We start from the raw sequence: 19,304 nt of genomic DNA, 5'->3' as shown, positions 1-19,304 counted from the left end.
GAAAATGCTCCTAAAAGCAACAATTTTTAACTATCCACCATTGTATTAACTGTTTTTCCCCACCACTCTTCATCCCTTCATAAATATCAACCTTGCTTACCAAAAGTACTTCACCATTACCACAGTTCCCCACTTACTTTCTTTTACAATTACAGGAAAGAAACACACTACGAAAAACAACACCCAAAAAATGAATATCCTTTGCATCCAACAACGCAAGCACATCAATGTCCATGTATATATATATATATATATATATATATATATATATATATATATATGTAATTACAGCAGCACAGTTCCACTACATATTACTGAAGACTACTATTTTCAAACCAACATTTACTTCACTCTAGACAATTATATTCCACCATTCACACTCTTACTATTCCCATCTGTCTCGGAAGGATAGCTCAGTGGCAACGTGCTCACCTTGGAAGCAAGACGACACAGAGCAACACAGGTTCGATCCCCTGGTCCGTGCTTAGAAACCTCTAGTTATTAAGCACGTTATAAATAACCTATCATATCATCTACAAAGCACCATTGCAACACCCACTCTGTTGCTTGAAAAAAAGTACAATCACCTTACAGACCCCATCACACCACCACTACCTTACTCACTAACCCAACACCATCACAACTCTGCAGACTCTTACTGTAACAACCTTGCCAACCACACCTAACATACCACCTCATAATTAAACAGCACTCTATTCATCTCTACAATCACACCCACAAACCCATGCACCAAACATGGATATACATTGCACAACTTTCCAATGCAGACTTTCTTTTTTCCCAATAGAGACAACAAAATGCCTACTAAAAAACAACTCCATAGAAAAGAAAGAAAAGAAAGAAAAAGTAGAACAGGTAAGAATAAAATAAAAAAAAGAATAAAACGAAACCATATAGTTATCCACTTCTAAAACAATGTATATACAACATTCAAACAAAAGTGCTAGTAACCACACTCAACAAAACTAAACCACCCACAATTAAAAAAGCTAAGGCCCTTCTTGCAAAAACTAAAAGTAAAACATTATGTACAAAGAAAAGCAGACCTACTAACAAACCTAACCCTCTATCTACCAGTGTTAACTTAGTCATGGTAAAGCAATTCAAAACATTTTTGTTACAGAAAATATTCCACCGTAGAGTTCTTCACAATCTTATGAAAACAGCTGAAAAGTCATGATCTACCCTAAAAATGACTACCGTGGGAGACTAATCATACAAGCTCTAATTGACAGCACTTTTCTACTAAAGAGAACATTGTATTGATTTTAAACATAATGAAACCACTAACTAAATGAATCAATACATTGCAAAAACTACTTCTAAACATGTGCAGTGTCAATCTACAAACCTTTTCAAACTTCTGTAATGGTGACTCGATTCACACAAGCAACACAGAACCATATTTCAAAGAAGAACAATTCTTATGACTAGTACCTATCAACCCCTTCATCTCCCAGGTCTACCCTTTGCTTCTTTCTACTGAGCTCTCTTACTTGCTGTGGACTGATGCCTATGGGCGAGTTGCACCTTATAAGAAATAAAAAGAAAAGAAAGAAAAGAAGAAAAGAAGATGCTTATAATCAAGAACAAAAACACTCAATTTCCATAGACAACAATGGCTGAGGGTATGAAATGGTGGAACACACCATTAAGCCAAAAGAAACCCTTATAGAAAAAAGGTTCCCAACAAAGTAAGACCAAATGCTCCTTTCACCCAAGCAAACCATCCAGTTTACAAATGGACATACAGCTCAATGTGTCATGTACGCCAACAATCCTTTAAATCTTTTTGACAAATCCTCAATCACTATGTGAAACTAAAAGACAAAAGTAAAATGAAAACTTTGCAAACCATAGACTCCTGTCCAGTGCACAGCCACACTGGTCTGCAAGGACATTCATTAGCCTGAATTTTAGGAACTGCTTGCAAAGCACTTTCTACCAAATCAAAATGATAGCGACACACCATTCTAGTATACAGAACCTTGTGCATCGATTTTATTATGCAAAAAGTCCTGCCCCAGAACTACAACATTTAAATAACATTCTCCTGCATGGAACAGCCAAACTACTGCTTCAAGAAATAGAGCACAGCCAACTTAGAATATTCTGTACGTTCATAAAACATTACCGAAAACCTAATGAACACCAACTTCCTAATAAAGACATAAAAAAATGAAATAGGTAAGTTTCAAAACACATCTGCTGAAATACCAGACCAAATATGTGGCTGTTGTCGCAGAACGTTTTAAAAAAAAGAGCACATAAATAGTAGATCTAGCCTACAAAATAGAAGTCAGTGAAGAATCCCAATGGTTCCAATGAGCTTTATATCTAACAGCAGAAACTAAGTACAAAATAACTGATCCCTCAACAGTTTGCATGTACTGCAACACAAAGCTTGACAAAAGCCAAATGCCATCACGTCCTATCACTAATAACTTAGAACTATTCCTAATTCCCAAAGCACTACAACAACTTAACTTGTATGAGAGCATTGTAATAAAAACAGTGCACCCATTTCAAGCTATAATACGCCTCCAACGAAATCAGCCAAATTCCCTCCATCCAAGCTACTAAAGGGCATTGGTGGCAAAGTAGAATATTTGCCATTAGATCTAAAAGAAAATGTACAAACTCTAGGAGTACAACAACCAATTCATTAATCTTTAATTGTACTAGTTAATGGTGTGCCAACAAAAGACAACAAGATTTGGCTACAGCTAGTCGACTTAAACAAAGTTAGACAAGCCCTACAATATCTAAAAGAAAACTATTAATACTACAAAGATATAAACATAGAGGAAAACTTAAGAAAAACCACCCAAATTATTCAAGACTAGCTAGCAACGGGAAAATTTTACTTTCACACGCGTTTTCACTAGCGCGAGCGGGGTTCGCGTATTCTGAAGGGTGCAAGTGGACTTTTCACACGCGATTTCGCTGGCCTACGAGTGTTCCGGGGGTGCGTGTGGACTTACACACGCGATTTCGCTAGCGCGAGCGGGGTACGTATATTCCGAGGGGTGTGCGGAGAGTTTTACATTTGATTTCGCTGGTCTGTGTGTATTCTGGGGGTGCGCGTGGACTTTCACACATGATTTTGCTGGCCTACGTTTATTCAGAGGGTGCACATGAACTTTCACATGCAATTTGGCAGTGTGTGCCCTCCTGGGTATGCCCCCATCCCCATGCCCCGCAGGCAGCCCATCACCCCAGACCATGTCCCACAGGCAGCCCATCACCCCAGTCCATGGCCCGCAGGCAGCCCATCACCCTTGGGCATGCCCTGCAGGCAGCCCATCACCCCAGACCATGCCCCACAGGCAGGTCACATGACACCATGCACTCAGGAGCACCGACACATGTCCCCCACCCACCCCCATTGATGGGCACCTGCCAGCAGGCCCTGACTCATGTACCCCAGACCCCTCACCCACCCCAAAAAAACAGTACCATGGCCCTAATGCCAATCCAAATCCCCCTTGCCCCCAGTACAAGCATGCAACCATCCACTGCACCCCCTTCCAAATAACCCATGCCAAGACAGTCTTAAAATAACCACCATGCCCATGCATAAATGCACAACAGAGCCACCCAGTGGCAACACATGACTGAGGCAATGTTCATTGAGACATGCACAAAAAGAATGATAGGACACAACATCAATGATAAAGTTAGAATAAATGTATTAAAAACATAATGAAATAACATGAAGAAAATCAAACTTGAAAATTAATAAACAATGACAGACATTACCAAAAAAAACAGAAAATCCAATGAAAACCAAAAATCCACGGCATGAAAAAAGAAAAGTGGTCCATCCCCAGTGTCAACATGAAAAAAAGAATTAAAAAAAAAGAAAACCATTGATCCATGGAAAATGTCAAAAAAGAAAGTATGTGCAAGTGTTCAACAATATACAATCCATGTCCAAAGGGTCCATGATCCCCAAAACAAATGAAACCTACCAAAAAGTCCTATGAATAAAATAACTATATACATGAAGTGGAGCAAAGTCCATTAACCCCCAAAAAAAGAAAAAACAAAGGAATCCTAACACGAAAGAACTATGTATGAAGGCGGCGGGTAAGTCCACCGGCTCACTAGTTGATGTTCCGGGCCAGGGCATCATCGAACTCCACGTTGATGTCCCAGAGGCGGGCCTCTTCCCTGGCCTCGAGTTCTCGCAGGGATGCAGTCATGGCGTCCTCCAACTCCCTGTGAGTTGCCTTGAGGCACACAGCCCGCATCAATGCCCTGAGCATGGAGTTCTCTGCCCTGACCATAGTGAGGCGTGCCTCATCTGCCCGCCGCCGCTCCGCATCTATCCGCTGGCCCAACCGCTGCTACATGGAAGACACTCCCAATCCAGGGTCCTCCTGCCCTCTGGCCGAATCCTGCCCCTGTGATGTTGAAGGCCCGAGCCATCATCGCTCCCACCATGAGCCTGCTGCTGCCTTGCTTGTGCCCTGCTTCTCAATGCCTGCACGTCCTCCTCTTGCTGAGGTCCAGTTGTTGGGGTGGCCACCCCTGCTGGACCTCCGACTCCCAACTGTGGCAGGGATGTGTCCTCCACCAGCTTGGCCGCTGGGTCAGGGGCAGCTCCAGAGGGTGCCCAAGTTGTACTTGGGCAGGAAGATGTCATGGAGGACGACTGGCGCATAGGCGGTTCAGTTGAGGAGGGGGTCGCTAGAAGATCCAGCACACGGAGGAACCCAGTGCTGGTGACCTGTCCTAGTAGGGTGACGTGGTGAATGAGGTATTCAAAATGACTTGCATTGTCCACAAGAGAACTCTACAGATCATCCCAAATACCCAGTTGATGCATCGCCACCCCACCTAGGACAGGCTCAATTCGGTCATGGATTGCCACGTCCGCAGGGAGAGGAAGGCCACTTGTTGTTCGCGCATCCTCTCCCTGAAAACGGGTCTGGATGAAGGCATCCCTGCAGGAGCAGGATGATGCAGTCACAGGATCGGGGACAGTATTACACACAGGCACCTCTACTGCGGCCTGTGTTGCCTCCTGTCCCTTCCCCTGGACTGCACCACTAGCACAAGTGGAATTCCCCCACCCAGGCCCAGTGCGTGGGCCTTCCACGGCCTCCTCAACCAAACTCCCCACCAACCTGGATGACTCCGTGCCATCTTCCTCCATAGGCCCCTGTGGGGGCTCAACTGCCCCTACTGCTGCTGAGGAGTCCACCTCCAACCGCCACCTCTTGGACCTTCCCTAGGCAGCTTCAGCCATGGACGCAGCACCAGATTCCTCACTCCAGAGATGACAACATGGAAGGAGAGCTGGGCCTTGCCTCTCAAGGCTGGCGGTGGGATCCCTGCCTCTGTGCTCCACAGCACCATCTCCGTCCTCTTCATCAGTCGACGCTGCAGACAGGGAGAGACAGAACACAGGCATCAGGCCACTGTACAATGGTCGGATACACACATGACAGTTGCACATGAGTGTCAGTGTCAAACGTCACAGATGGCATCACACTCCCCAACACACATATCATTTGAACCCACACATATGCACAAATTAACAGGAATCGTGCAGCAGGCAGCAGCATCCATACACACACACACACCAGCATGAACACCTGAAGATTGGCATGACGTCACAAGCAACATGGGGAGTGCCGAACACATGCACACACACCAACAGACAGGCATGCATCTGTACATCTCCACTACCTGTCACAGTGCAATCATCAGCAACTCTGTCACATCTGTCAATCGGGTTCCTACATGTCCATGTCACATGCATCCATGTTGTATCACTGTCGCACATGTGCAACCCACACATGCACACGTATGCTTTGCACATACATGAAGGTGGAACCAGCATCCATGTGTCACACCCCAACCATGCCATAGTACATACACAGAAATACCAACATGTGTGCATCTCCACATGCAGTTGTGCATCATGCTTTGGAACACACACACCATCGATGTGCATCACTCACGACAGGACTCACATGCAGCACGGTCATGTTCCTGCACATACACATCCATATGTGGACCTTTTTAGACATATGTCCAAGCTGCACACTCCTGGCACACCTCAACATGCACTGCGTCCAACAAGTATGCATGGACACTTACAGCTCAACCCCAGACCAGTCTCCCTCTCGAGGACCTGGCAATGAAGCGCTGGGTTAATGCATTCCAGGACCCTCATGTCGTTGGTGGTAAGGTGGACCCAGCGCCTCACTGCATGCACTGTTTCCAAGCGGCGCTAGGCCTTCCTAAGGGCCCTGGACCTGAAGTCCTCCCAGCGCTTACGGATGGGCTGTATGTCGCGGGTTGCCACCACCTCCGTGTTGATGGCAACTACGATGTCCAGCCAGATCCTCTCCCGTCCATCCTTCAGTAGAGGGCGTCATAATGCACTAGGACTTGCCCCACCAGGATGCCCAACTCTCCTGCTGTGAAGCTGGCAGCCCTCTTTCTCTCTGGCTGCGGGTTTCCAGTGGTGTCTGATGGTGTTTCCCCTGACATGGCAACCTCCGAGGCAGGTGTGGGTGGGCAACTGGGTCCTTGTGCTGGGCTGTGGAGCGATGGGACTTCATTCGGGAGTCTTCTGTTCCAGCAAGGGTGGTCACTTCAATTGGACCCCTGCAGATGGCTGACGTGCAGTCACCAAATGGCAGGGCACGTGGCCAGCAGGCAGGCAGCAGCAGATGGCAGGTGGGAGTCTGCTCGGGGCTCTGGAGGCTTGGAAAATGTCCTTCTGGGCAGGAGCGTGGTCTTCCGTGTGTTGCCCGTGGCCAGCATGATACAGAATGATTTGGCACATGAAAAAATAGCATGTCAGCATGTCATTCGAGGAAAGGCCCTTAGCACGTAAGTGCGTCTGTGATGTAACACGTGCAAGTGTTTCCCTCAGCACGGGTGCATCCGCACGTGCTAAAAAATCATGTGCGCATGTGAATGCATGTAATTGGAGGAAAGGGCCTTAGCGCATAAGTGCGTCTTTGACGTAACACGCGCAGGCGTTTCCCTCAGCATGTGTGCATCCGCACGTAGCAAAAAATCACGTGCACATGTGAATGCCTGTAATTGGAGGAAAGGGCCTTAGCGCGTAAGTCACGTTACACACGCAGGAGTTGCCTTCAGCACGGGTTAAATGTGAGCGCGGGCCAGAAGAGCACTGTACGTCCTGTTAGTGGAGACTGATGGACTGACGTGTGTGTTTACTCTGCTGGAATCACACGTGATCACTTCACAGAGTCTGAAGTCTGCACCTCTTCTTTTGGTGGGGTGATGCCTATACGTACAAGCGCATGTGTTTTTTTTTTTCACGCAAGGCAGGCAGTGAGTCGTGTACGCTATTTTTCCCACTGTGGTTCCTCCCGTGCATTGTATACCGTTTTTGAGGTCATAGTAGCTCACATGTTTCACGCGTACATGTTTTTGGCATTCCTGGGTGCCACACCGTACTGCTGGAGGTAAGATCCACGCACGTGGGCTACTGGGGTCGCGTGCACAATTTTTTCCTTTTTATTTCTTCACTTTCTTGTTCTTATATTTTGTAAATTCCTAAATGTTTCTTTTTTCTTTTTTAATTTTGTTTTTGGGGGTGCCAGAGCGTTGTGTGACCTGTAATTTTTCCCCAGGGGTCATAGACAGCCTTTCAGGGGCACTGGGGTAACTATTTCATCAAGTACCCTGCCCCCTTCTAGCCAATTGCCCAGGACAATTGTTGAGTGAACCTCCCATAGACTATTTTCCATCGTGCCATGGTTGGGAGGCCACCAAAGGCTAAGGGTGGAAAAGCTGGGCATCCTCCCAGTGCTGCATGTGGTCGGGCACGTGGGTGCGGAGACCAGGGAGGACGGGGAGTCCAGGGTGGCCAGGGTGACTACAGGGGGGGAACAGGCAGGGGTGCCCCTCTGGGACAGGATGCCCAGCCACGTGCTGGTGCAGACATGCCACCACCCCCTGTGGCTCCTGGTGATGCAGCTGTTGCATCACAACCTAGCGCCCATATCACCCAACAGCAATTTATATCTGCTGTCACGGGCCCACCAGTGGTGGTAGCTGCAGGTGCAGCTGTGGGCACCTCCTCTCGGACTCTGGGTCAGGCAGCGCATATTGCGTTGTGTGATGAGGACTCCCAGGATGATTTCCATCTTGTCCGGAGGTTGGGGTCATGTGTGTCCACTGTAGATGTGACTGTGGCACACGTATCTGGGGCAGTTATGACATCTGCTGCCCCAAGCAGCCGGTTGGTGGTAACTGCATGTGCAGATGCAGCCAACACCACCCCGGCAGTGAGTCAGACCCAAGCCAGACCTTCTGTCCTCATGCCAACACTCACTGCCTTGGTCCAGTCCACCAGCGCCACTGCCCCCAGTGATCAGGCCCACATTGCCCACTCAGGGTCAGTACCACCGGCCAAAAGGAGGAAGCATGCTCCTGCACAAGAGGCTGGGAACCCAGACATGGCTCCGGCCTCCGGCACATCAAGGAAGAAGCCTTTCTGCAAGCAGGAACTGTATTTCATTGTGGACTATGTGTCGGAACACCAACGTGATATGCTTGAGGGCCCACAGTGCCATACAACGCATCGCCAGTGTTGGGTCCACAGGCAGCATGTTGTGGATGGTGTGACATCCATGGGATTCCAGGTGCGCACATCTCAGGACTGCTACAATGGGGATCTAGGTCACCTGGCCTAAGCCCCGCCCCCCTGGTGCCTTCCTGCCTGCCGCTCTTTTTCACCACTTAGCAAGCCCCGCCCACCTGGTGCCTTCCTGCTTGCCGCTCCTTTTCACCACTTAGCAAGCCCCGCCAACCTCGTGCATTCCTGCTTGCCTCTCTTTTTCCTACTTAAGGAGCCCTCCAGCCTCTTTTCCTTTGCAGATGGGGAGCCGGTATACGATAGTTAATTTCACATCCTTACTGTTCATGGCCTGTAAGAATGTCACTGTATTTTCCCTTGTTCTCTCCCTTGCCTTTAAACGCTTTGAAACACATTGGGCCTCATTACGACCCTGGCGGAAATCGAAAAACGATGGCGGAAATGTAATACCGCCATCGAATAGCGCTCGGTGCGATGATGACCCGTCACCGCAAAGTACGATGCCATTAGCGACACCGTAGTGAACGCCAACGCTAACTGCACCAAGTACGCGCGCGCGCGCCATGCCAAACCGTAATTACCACCATGGCGCAACGGTACGCGAATTCTGACCCTAGCGGACATGCACCTAACGCCATCAAGCACGGCGGAAAGTACCATTCCGCCATGGTGAGAAGTACGGCATCGCGAACCAACCGTAAACGGCCCTACTGAGTGCCTGTACACCGCTCCCTGGCCACATTGTACAACTCCCCGTAGGTGCAATGAAGTCACACAATGCAACCAGTGAAATGTACTAGTCATCCATGCCTGCCAACCAACAAATGAATCTCAAGAGGGGCCAATGGGAGCTGCAGGGCACAGATGGCACGAATACAGAAGCTATACAAATGGACATGACCTCAGTCTCCCACCAAGAAACGCACGCAAACACAGGCACCTGTGACCAGCAATATTCCGATAATCACATCATTCCACCAATCCAACTGGCTGACCGGCATCTGTTACACAAAAGCTAATCCCCCGCCCCTGAGCATGACATCATCAAAACAGTCATATTGGCAGCCCTTATCCCTGACCTCACTGGGCTTCGTAGGCAAACGCGCCCAGCACAGTACCACGCAACTATACTCCGAAGCTGGAACCCAATGCAGATCTCCTCACAATACATCGCTCCCCAAATAGGAATATGCCACATCACTTGCAAAGAAGAACGCTACACGGTTCATATCAGAATAGAAATTTAATGCACAACAAATTCACCAAGCCCATACAGCCATTAGGCCATGAACTCCAAAACACATTTCACCATTGTGGGCTGCATCCGCAATAAATGACCAGCTTCTTCTTGTGTGACGCCCTGTTCCTTCATGGTACACAGGGGCTACATTCTCGTACGAAAAGGCAACATGGAAGCGCCTAGAACCGCAGGGCCGTCCCAATAGGGAGGCACTAGTCCAGCTGAAAGGCCGAAATGTTGCTCCTAGCCACTAGTACTGCGTAAGGGCATGTGGCCCATTGGCGATCGTCCCATAAGATCGTAATGCTGCTCCACTGATTAACACGAAGCAGCAGGTGTCGGGAGTAAAATCCATCTGCAGGAGTGGCATACAGATGGCAGTGGCAAAAGGGGAGGAGATACCTGTCACCCAAATGAAATGAAAAAGAATAGTATGGCCATCAGAACTACATTTGAATTACTCACTTCAATGATCACACCAAATCCACAGCCATATGCATGCTAGCCCACTCCAAAGGATCATCACCACCCAAAAACCACTTGCGAATCATAACTATCTATATCGAGGTGAAAACACTATCACAAACGAGTGTACCTGTGCATGCGTCTGTTAAAACAGAATCCATCAGATGGGATTGGTAACGTGCATAGACACAAGTGTCTGAAGGCGCGTCGAGACAGGGAGGGCTCAACAAGGCCAGATAGACGATGGTCCCACTATGGCAGCCCTGCATCACATAGCGCAGGGGAGGCGGATAGATTCCAAGAAGCCCTGTACATGGCAAACTCTGTATCAAATCATCTGTCCATGCATCCATACATCATTCCCTCATCCCGTAATGAAAACGCCTGTTTCCATACTCACATAACATGTGAAATTTCCATTGAGTCTGTGCGTTATGCAGCCTGCAAAATCCACTGTGCCCCAGCCCGTAATTCCAGTGTTGTGAAGTAACATGTATTTGGGAACGTCCGGCCTCATCGCCCACTTCGCTATTGCGCATCCCAAACTATTCATATCAATCATTGCATCCTCGCCATGGCCCCTGTCCCAAGGACATTGAACAATAGAACGTTATATTTGCAGTCAGACCTGTGGGCATCTCCTCGCCGCTAGCTGAAAACCGAAAGCGCCGCCCTTCGAATTCCTCATTTGCAACATCACGTCGAAAAGGCATCTGTGGCCGCTTCAAATCACAAATTAATCCATCTAGTGCGGCTGTGTGTGAAAATGGCAACTGCCTTCACTCACAAATGGGACGCCCCGCCCGTTGGTGAACCTCGGTACAGTGTTGCATGAGGGTCCACCGTTACTCGAGTACTACGTTCCACTGACCCTTCACAAGTCTGTTCGCGACTGCAAAGATAGTATGTGAAACAATGGGACCATAGCCGAATGAACATATCAACCAATGTTACACTGCCATCGGGTACAAATACATGATTGTAATAGCAAGATGCCATTCGTCGAATTGCAGCGTTGTGTGCGGGACGTGCTCGGGGAGAGCAGCTTGCACAGGTGGAATGAATCACCACAGGTGGAGGCCATACAGCCTGAAAACACATAAATTGCACACCCAGTCTCCTCCCACAACCACACCCACTCCGAAATGCTACCGGCAGGACTAGCTATGTTGGCCCTGGGGGACCTGATAGCACTGCAAGTACTCCAACTTCAAGAAGAAGACGAACACCAACTACAACCGGCCGCACGGAGGAGACGCAGGAGGAGGAGGAGGGCAAGGCAGGGCCAGCAAGGGCCGCCAGCACAGCCACTACCACCACGCAGGCAGCCCGCAATCCCACGCCTCCGAGCACATCCGTTCAACCTCACTGATGAGCAGATCCACACCCTCTACCGTTTGGACCGGGACACCATAACCGCCATTGTGGACATGACACAGGCTGACCTTGTCAGCATGATAGATAGCCCAACCGCCATCCCACCCCTACTGAAGGTGGTGTCTGTACTCCACTTCCTGGCCACAGGCACCTACCAGCACACAGTCGGACAGTTGCATGGCATATCACAGCCACTGTTCTCACGGACACTATTGCAAGTGCTCGATGCCCTCCTGCAGCACGCAGACGACTACATCTCTCTACCACGCTCGGAGCAGGAAATTACCAACACAAAAGTGGGATTCCATGCACTTGCCGGCATACCGGGTTGCATTGGTGCCATCGACTGCACCCATGTGGAATTGGTCGTCCCACATGCCATGGAGGCCCAGTACCGCAACCGAAAACAATTTCATTCTCTGAATGTACAAATGGTGTGTGACTCCAACAGGATCATTACACATTGTTGTGCCCGATTCCCTGGATCAACCCATGATTCTATGGTCTTGAGGAACTCTACAATACCACGCTACATGGAGCGACACGCAGGGAACAGATCCTGGCTACTCGGTGAGTCTCATTTCATGCATGATGATGTGGGGTATGTGATGCGGCAATGACCTGGCAGGAAGTGGGGGGGGTGCGTACGTAGCAATGGCATTCCTCAAAATTCGTTTATTGTCCACATACAGGTGATGCCGGGTATCCTCTGAAGAGATGGCTCCTCACACCAGTCTGGAACCCACGGGACCAGCATGAGGAGGACTACAACCATGCCCACTCACGTACCCGTGTAGTCATAGAACAGGCATTCGGCCTACTGAAGACTCGTTTCCGCTGCCTCAGCAGGTCTGGCGGGGCACTCCTGTACCGCCATGTGAAGGTTGCAAAGATGGTGATGGCATGTGTCATGCTACACAACATGTGCGTACGTAGAAATGTGCCCATGCCCCCTGACACAGAACTGCAAGCACCTGAAGATGGTCATGATGAGGGTGGGGATGTGGCAGCACCTCAAGGAGTCTGCGAGGCACAGGAGGGCCGTGACATTCGTCAGCATCTCATAGATGCATGCTTCTAGCACTCACGCCTGGTGGCTGATACATGGACACGGGACTCGTGGCACTGTGTGTGTCTGGAACATGCACAATATGGACTGTACGCCTATAATGGCCTCGTACACAAAGATCAATGTCCACACATCTCATTGGATGATCGTGCATTGTTTATGGCATATGTGATATCATGTTAAACACCCTATCGACCCGCCACCCAAGTGAGCCCAACACACCCCCTCCACCCTCCTACCTCCCCCCGAACACCAGTGTCCAAAGATGCTCATTGTCAGTGGGCAGTCGCTATTGCAAGCCCCCTCTGCGGGTATCAGGGGCACCCCTGCCTGTGGAGCGCAGGTTCCTCCCAGATCTACGTTGGGGGCTGCCCTGGACGGAACTTGCAACGGATGATGTCTCTGCCTGCTCACGTCCATGCATGTCCCTAAGGGTTTGTGAGAGCTCAGTGAGCACACGGCGCACTGTGGCAAGTTCGGCACATACGTCTTTGGACGTCGCATGCAGTTCCCCCCTCAGGCTCTCGGTGCTTCTCTCCATTTGTACTCTCAGGCTCTCGGTGCTACTCTCCATTTGTGCCCTTAGTGTCTCTGTACTTCTCTCCATTTCTGCCCTAAGTGTCTCAGTTGATGTTTCTATGTCTGCCTTAGTGCCCCCACATTCATCGGCATGGTCCTTGAGGAGCGTGGCCAGTTGCTGCTGTTGCACGATTACCTGGTCGAGGGACTGTTGCCTCTGCTGGGCCATGGCCATTTGCGGTGGTGTCACAGAGTGGCTGATCACCTCATGTTGCCTTGCCACAGGGCTTGTGGGGGATGGCCAGTCGTCGTCTTGTGGGTGCCCCTGCGTGGTATCCTCATGGTGTACGGGATGGAACAGACAGGGGGATTGAGACAGGTCATGGATGGATCTAACTTCGACATCCCCGTTTTCTGTGTCGGAGCATGCTGCCATTGATGCAGTGTCACCTATGGTGCTGCTGCCACCAGAAGCAGTGCCTACTGTGGCATCCATTGGGGGGACCTGTGGTGGTGTTGTTGTGGGCATGCTGGCTGCTGGGGTGCCTGTTGGAGTTCCCTCCTCTGTGCTGCCACTTGATTTGTGCTGCTTCCGTGTCTTGATGCATGCAGCTGAGGTGGAGGGTCTTTGGCCGTTGGTCTTGGCCCTCTTTGCAGGTGTGCTGGTAGGGGTGTCCTGGAGCTCGTCGTTTGGATCGGACCCTGTGGTGGAGTAAAGGAGGGCGAGCGTTATTAATGGGTCTGTGGGAATTGGAATGGCAATGTATCACATGCATTGGGGTGGTACCTGAGGGTGATTTGGGTGGGGCCTTGGAGGTGGTTTCATTTGTGTGTGGAGTGAGGGTGCAGTTGTTTGGCAGCCTGCAGTTAGGGTGTGCCTGCTGCACGTGTAGAGGGTGTTTTTAGGATTTTTAATTATTTATGTATTTGATGTGAGTTTTAAAGTGTGCTATCATGCCTATGTATGTGGACGTTCTCCTGGACATGTGTTACTGTTGCATTATGTGGGCACGTGGTACTTCACTTGATTGGACATTGTGGTTTTGGCATTGTTTTATTTGGGACACCTACCTGATTCTTCGGATGTCTGCACTCCTTTCTCCATCCCTCCGACTCCCTCTATGCTCTCCATTCCAATGGTGGAGGCACAGATTTCTTCCCAGGGGGTCAACTTGATGGGTGATTCCGATCCTCCCCCGGTAGCTGTGGCAATGTTGCGGTTGGCAGAAAGTATGCTACGGACGCGTATCCGCAGGTCGTCCCATCGCTTTCTGCATTGCTGTGGGTTGCGGGGTGCGGTCCCCACCGCACTTACCCGCTGTGCCACCAGGGCCCATATGGCCTTCTTGTTCGCAAGTGCCGTCCTGGTCATTTGCGTGGAGAAGACGGCGGCAGCATTCTCCTGGAGGGTCTCTGTGAGCACGGTGAGTTCCTCACGGGAGAAGTGGACCTGCCGCTTGCGGTCGCACGCTTTCTTCGCTACTTTTCCCATTTTTCTTGGTTTCACTAGGGTGGATGACGGGTTGGGATGTGTCTCAGGGTAGTATTTTTAATGGTTGTGTGGAATTTGTGGTTTTATAGGTGTACGGCGTGATGTTTCCCGTTCCGGGACCATGCTTTTACTTCCGTTTCCGTATATTTACGGTCACCGTACTTTCCGGTTGGCGCTCACTGCGGTGTCCGCTAAGATGGGTGGCGGTATTGCACCTAGGGTGCCATACGGCGGCGGTGTGGGCCATTTTGGGGTCATTTCCGCCATCGCGGACTTTGCACTTCCGCCATGGCGTGGTGCTCGTGCCCGATGGGTCGGAATGAGCCGCACTTTGCTCCATCGTGCAATGGCGGAAACGCTATTTACGCTATGGCGGTCCGGTCGGTTGATTTCCGCCAGGGTCGTAATGAGGGCCATTGTGTATAGGCGCTATATAAATAAACTATCATATCATCATATCATACAAGCGCTGGAATGACCTCAGACGCAGTGCTAAGTAAAAGCATGCCTCCAATTATCCATGTCTCTGGTGACTGGTGGTGGGCCACCACCAGAGGAGGATGAACTCACTCAGCATGAGGAGATTGCTTCAGTGTTCATCCCGGAAGAACAAATCTGTGGAGTGGGAGAGAGGATGGATTATGATGCATCATCTGCTGTGTATTGATGTGTGTAACTCAATGACATGTGAATGTGGCATCTGCGACCCGCCCAGCTACAATTTGGCTCTTTCCTATCTCCAATATCCCTCGCCACCTGTGTTGTTCACCAGGGGTCTGACCTCTCAGCCTCAATTTCCAAAGAGCACCTGGCAGCTCTTGACTACTGCATTATCAGTTTCTTGTACGAATTTCAGTGCTATGCTGATGACAACCAACTCATTTCCTGGCTGCCCTTGGCCACCTCTTATCCCTCCCTTATTTCTGATAGCCTCATTGCAATTTGCTTTCGGTGTACTACCAATGGTCTCTGTCTGAATGCCAGCAAGACTGGCATCCTCCTCATCGATACACCTTTGACATCCTTTGCCCTCAATCTCTGGCCAGCCCCACTTGGCCCTCCTCCTGCCTCCACCTGCAAGGCCAACCACCTTAGGGTCGCCTTTGACTCAACACATTCTTTTTACACACACATTTGTGACGTATCTTGAGATGGATTAACTTCTTGCTTCACCTCCTCAAGGGTACTGTGCCTTTTCTATCATTCACCTAGATGCTCACAGTCTCTCAAGCTCTGGTTTACTCAAGGTTGGAGTACTGTGACAGTGTCTTTCAATATTTGACCCGCCTCCACACTCCGCCCTCTACCACTAATCCAGTACAGGACTGCAAGACTTGTACTTGGCCTCAAGCCCTGGGATCCTCTCTTTACAGCTCTGTAATCCCTTCATTGGCTACCAGTGGATGCAAGGATGATACTTCAGACCCTCTGCATTGTGCACAGGTATTGTTTGGGACTGGGTACAAAATACCTTCAAAACTCCCTCTACCAATTCCTCCCCTCTTGAGTCCTTTGCTCCTCTACCTCACACTCCCTCAAGGTCAGTTGTTAATTGAATAAATAAGGTAGGAGAAGATCTGTGTGTACGGCTGGGTGCTCCCTTTGGAACAGCCAACTGGCCACGTTGAAACTTGAGGAGAAACATCTCTGCTTCCGGAAGCATCACAACACCTTCCTACTTTCTCCTGCATTAGCCCCTCTTCTCCCCAGCTAAACAGTTTCATCTGTTGGCACTGTGCCCCTGCGTACACTCTGTCTATTGGGCCAGGTACCTGCTCACCCTGCCTCCCTGCTGCACTGTCTACAGGCCTCCCATATCAATGGGTCCAGAGCGTGTACCCATATAGTCCAGCACTCTTTGTCTGCACTCATCAGATTTTCCCTGTCCAAATCATCTTGCACTTGCCACTTGGTGGCTGCACTACCACTTTTTGAATGGCTATTCTATCATTGGACTTCATTTTCCTTCTTTGGTTCCTCTGTTTGGCACGTTCCCCTTCTCCCCTTTCCTGGGTCTTCAACCCTTTATCCCTTCTCCATGCACTTGCGTGTTCTCAATGTCACTGTGCCCAGTATGATAGTTATTTTGATTTCCTTTTCTCCCTTGTTCCCCTCCCTTTGCTTGTTTGTGCTCTGAGCCACTTGTGTATGAGTGCAATCTTGATGAGATGTCACATCATGTTATATACATCCTTTGTCCTTGGTGCAGTGTGTCTCACTCTGACTGTGCTGATGGCAGTGGCTCCCCATGCACATATGTGCACAATCATGTTCCATATGCATTCTATGTATCCCCCTAGGTGTCCTTGACCACCTGCTCATTGTAGCATTTGTCCAGGATGATCCAAGTGTCATCTCATTTGGACAGCCATGTCATGCTCACTGTAGGTCTGTGTGTCATTACGCACAACTTTAGGCTGTGCACATCTGTATCATGCACATGGCTCCCCCTGTTACAGACCCACTACCTCTTTTCAACTGATGTTGTCTTCTACATGCATGGATGTACTATGGATGGTTCCTCACCTCTCCTACATCATGTCCACTTCTGATCGGCTGTAGTGACGTTTGAATGGTGAAATGCAATAGACGCACGCCTACAATGTCTGGCAATGCACAGTTATGTGTGAGACATGTCATGGCCATGCAGTGCCTCCGTGATATTGCCCAGAGGGTGGGTTTTTCACGGAAACCATGCTACAAGGTGCATGCCATTTGCACATGATTGCTACAATTGCCGTTACACTGCCATCATGTTTGAATATTGTCATCACTACGTACGGGTTGATGTTGTAAGTTGAGGGGCTACACATGCACTACACCGCACACACCCACTCCTGTGCCAATTTAAGCCCTTCAACATGCAAACACAATGCTGCTGTGTGATGTTGACCTGACATGTATGTACCCATGTCCCTCCTTTCACTGTATGGAAAGGCACTAGCGTAGGTGCCTCCTGTGACACATGTTCTGTGCATAGTTGATGGCAGTTGATTGCTGAGCTGAACATGAACATGCATGTTACATGTATCATGGTATGTTTGGTTAGATTCTAGCTGTGTCTAATTGTGTGTTCACACATGCTTATGCTAGGTGCTATCTCTTTGTTTCCATCTCTTATTTTGGCATTGGATATATGCCTGCTAGGGGTTGTGTGTGATGCAGGTGATGTGTAACATGCAATACATGTGTTGCCTTCACATTTTGCACACATCCTTTTCTGATTTTGGGATGGCCTTGCATTGCAATGCCACTGGATGCATGTTGGGGTTTGAGTTGCCTGTGACATGGCTGTTTCATTATTTAGCTGTCAATGTATGTGCGTGGTATGTGATACTGACATGTGTGTCCTTGTTTCTTTTCTTTATGTTGCAGGTGATGACGCACTGGCGGCAGAGGATGAAGATGTCATCCCAGACACGGTGGTCAGTTCACATGACTAACCAGGCACCAGTGGTGGTCATGGGGTGGCAGCCCACGAGAACCCACAGGTGCCCCAGGCCATTGTGTCCAGAGCTGACTCTGAGTCAGGCTCTGATGTATCCTCCGACCACTATGTTGAGCCGAATCTGCATCATGACGTGTTATTGCCGGTAAGTGATCCTGTGTTGGATGATCTTCTGTCCGCGACACCTGCAGTAGGGGGCCAGGAAGGGTCAGAATGTCTGCCTGTGGTGGTTACAGGCGCACGGTCACACTCAACACCAGTTGGCCATGTTCCTGGGGCATCAGGTCGACAGAGGGATGCCGTCCTGCAGGCGCGGGCGGCACCAACCCAGCAAGGTCCATGGCTCCTTGGGCCCAGCAGGTGTGGTGTCCGGCAACGCGGTGGCCCTGTGCCACCGGGGTTAACTGAGTGAGAGCGTTCCATGATTGCCATAGTAAAGCAACAGGGGGGAGCAGTTGAGATGATTGCTCAAGGTATGGAAAGTGTGGCCCATTCCATCCTCCCCTCTGTAAGGCAAATGGTGCTCCAGCAGCGGGCTACGCAGTCCACGTGCCGCTCACTAAGGCTGGGCATGACGACATCTCACAAGGCGCGCCGGGCTGAAATGCTGGCTTTGCGTGAAGCACTTAATGCTCAAGCAGAGGCACACCGTGAGGCTCTGTGGGTGGAACACCAAGCCCTCCGATCTACTCTGGTTGACCTCATGATGGATGAGAGTAGGCGGACAGAAGATAGGATGGTACAGCTTGAATTAACAATCTCAGCTGAACTCCATGCAAGCCGGGAGTCGCTCTGTTTGTCTTGGGAGGCCATGCAGGCAGAACTCTGTCTCACATGTCAGTCCTTGCAGGAGGAAGCAAGTGTGACACGTGAGGTAATGCATGCTGACCTCAGTCTCATTGACAGCCAGGCTCAGGCTTACCAGACCTGCATGTTTGCTGCCATTGAGGGGCAAGGCGCAACTAGGTGTGGTGAGTCAACTGCGCCATGACCACCTTCTGATTTCCATCCAGAGGTGACGATGACAACCTATCTCCCGCATAGGTCGGGCCGTGCAGGCGCTGAGCCCAGTGAGTT

Source organism: Ambystoma mexicanum, chromosome 5q (genome assembly GCF_040938575.1).
Source record: "Ambystoma mexicanum isolate Mex_15411 chromosome 5q, UKY_AmexF1_1, whole genome shotgun sequence".
NCBI lineage: Eukaryota > Metazoa > Chordata > Amphibia > Caudata > Ambystomatidae > Ambystoma > Ambystoma mexicanum.
Note: the sequence above shows the minus strand (reverse complement) of the source record.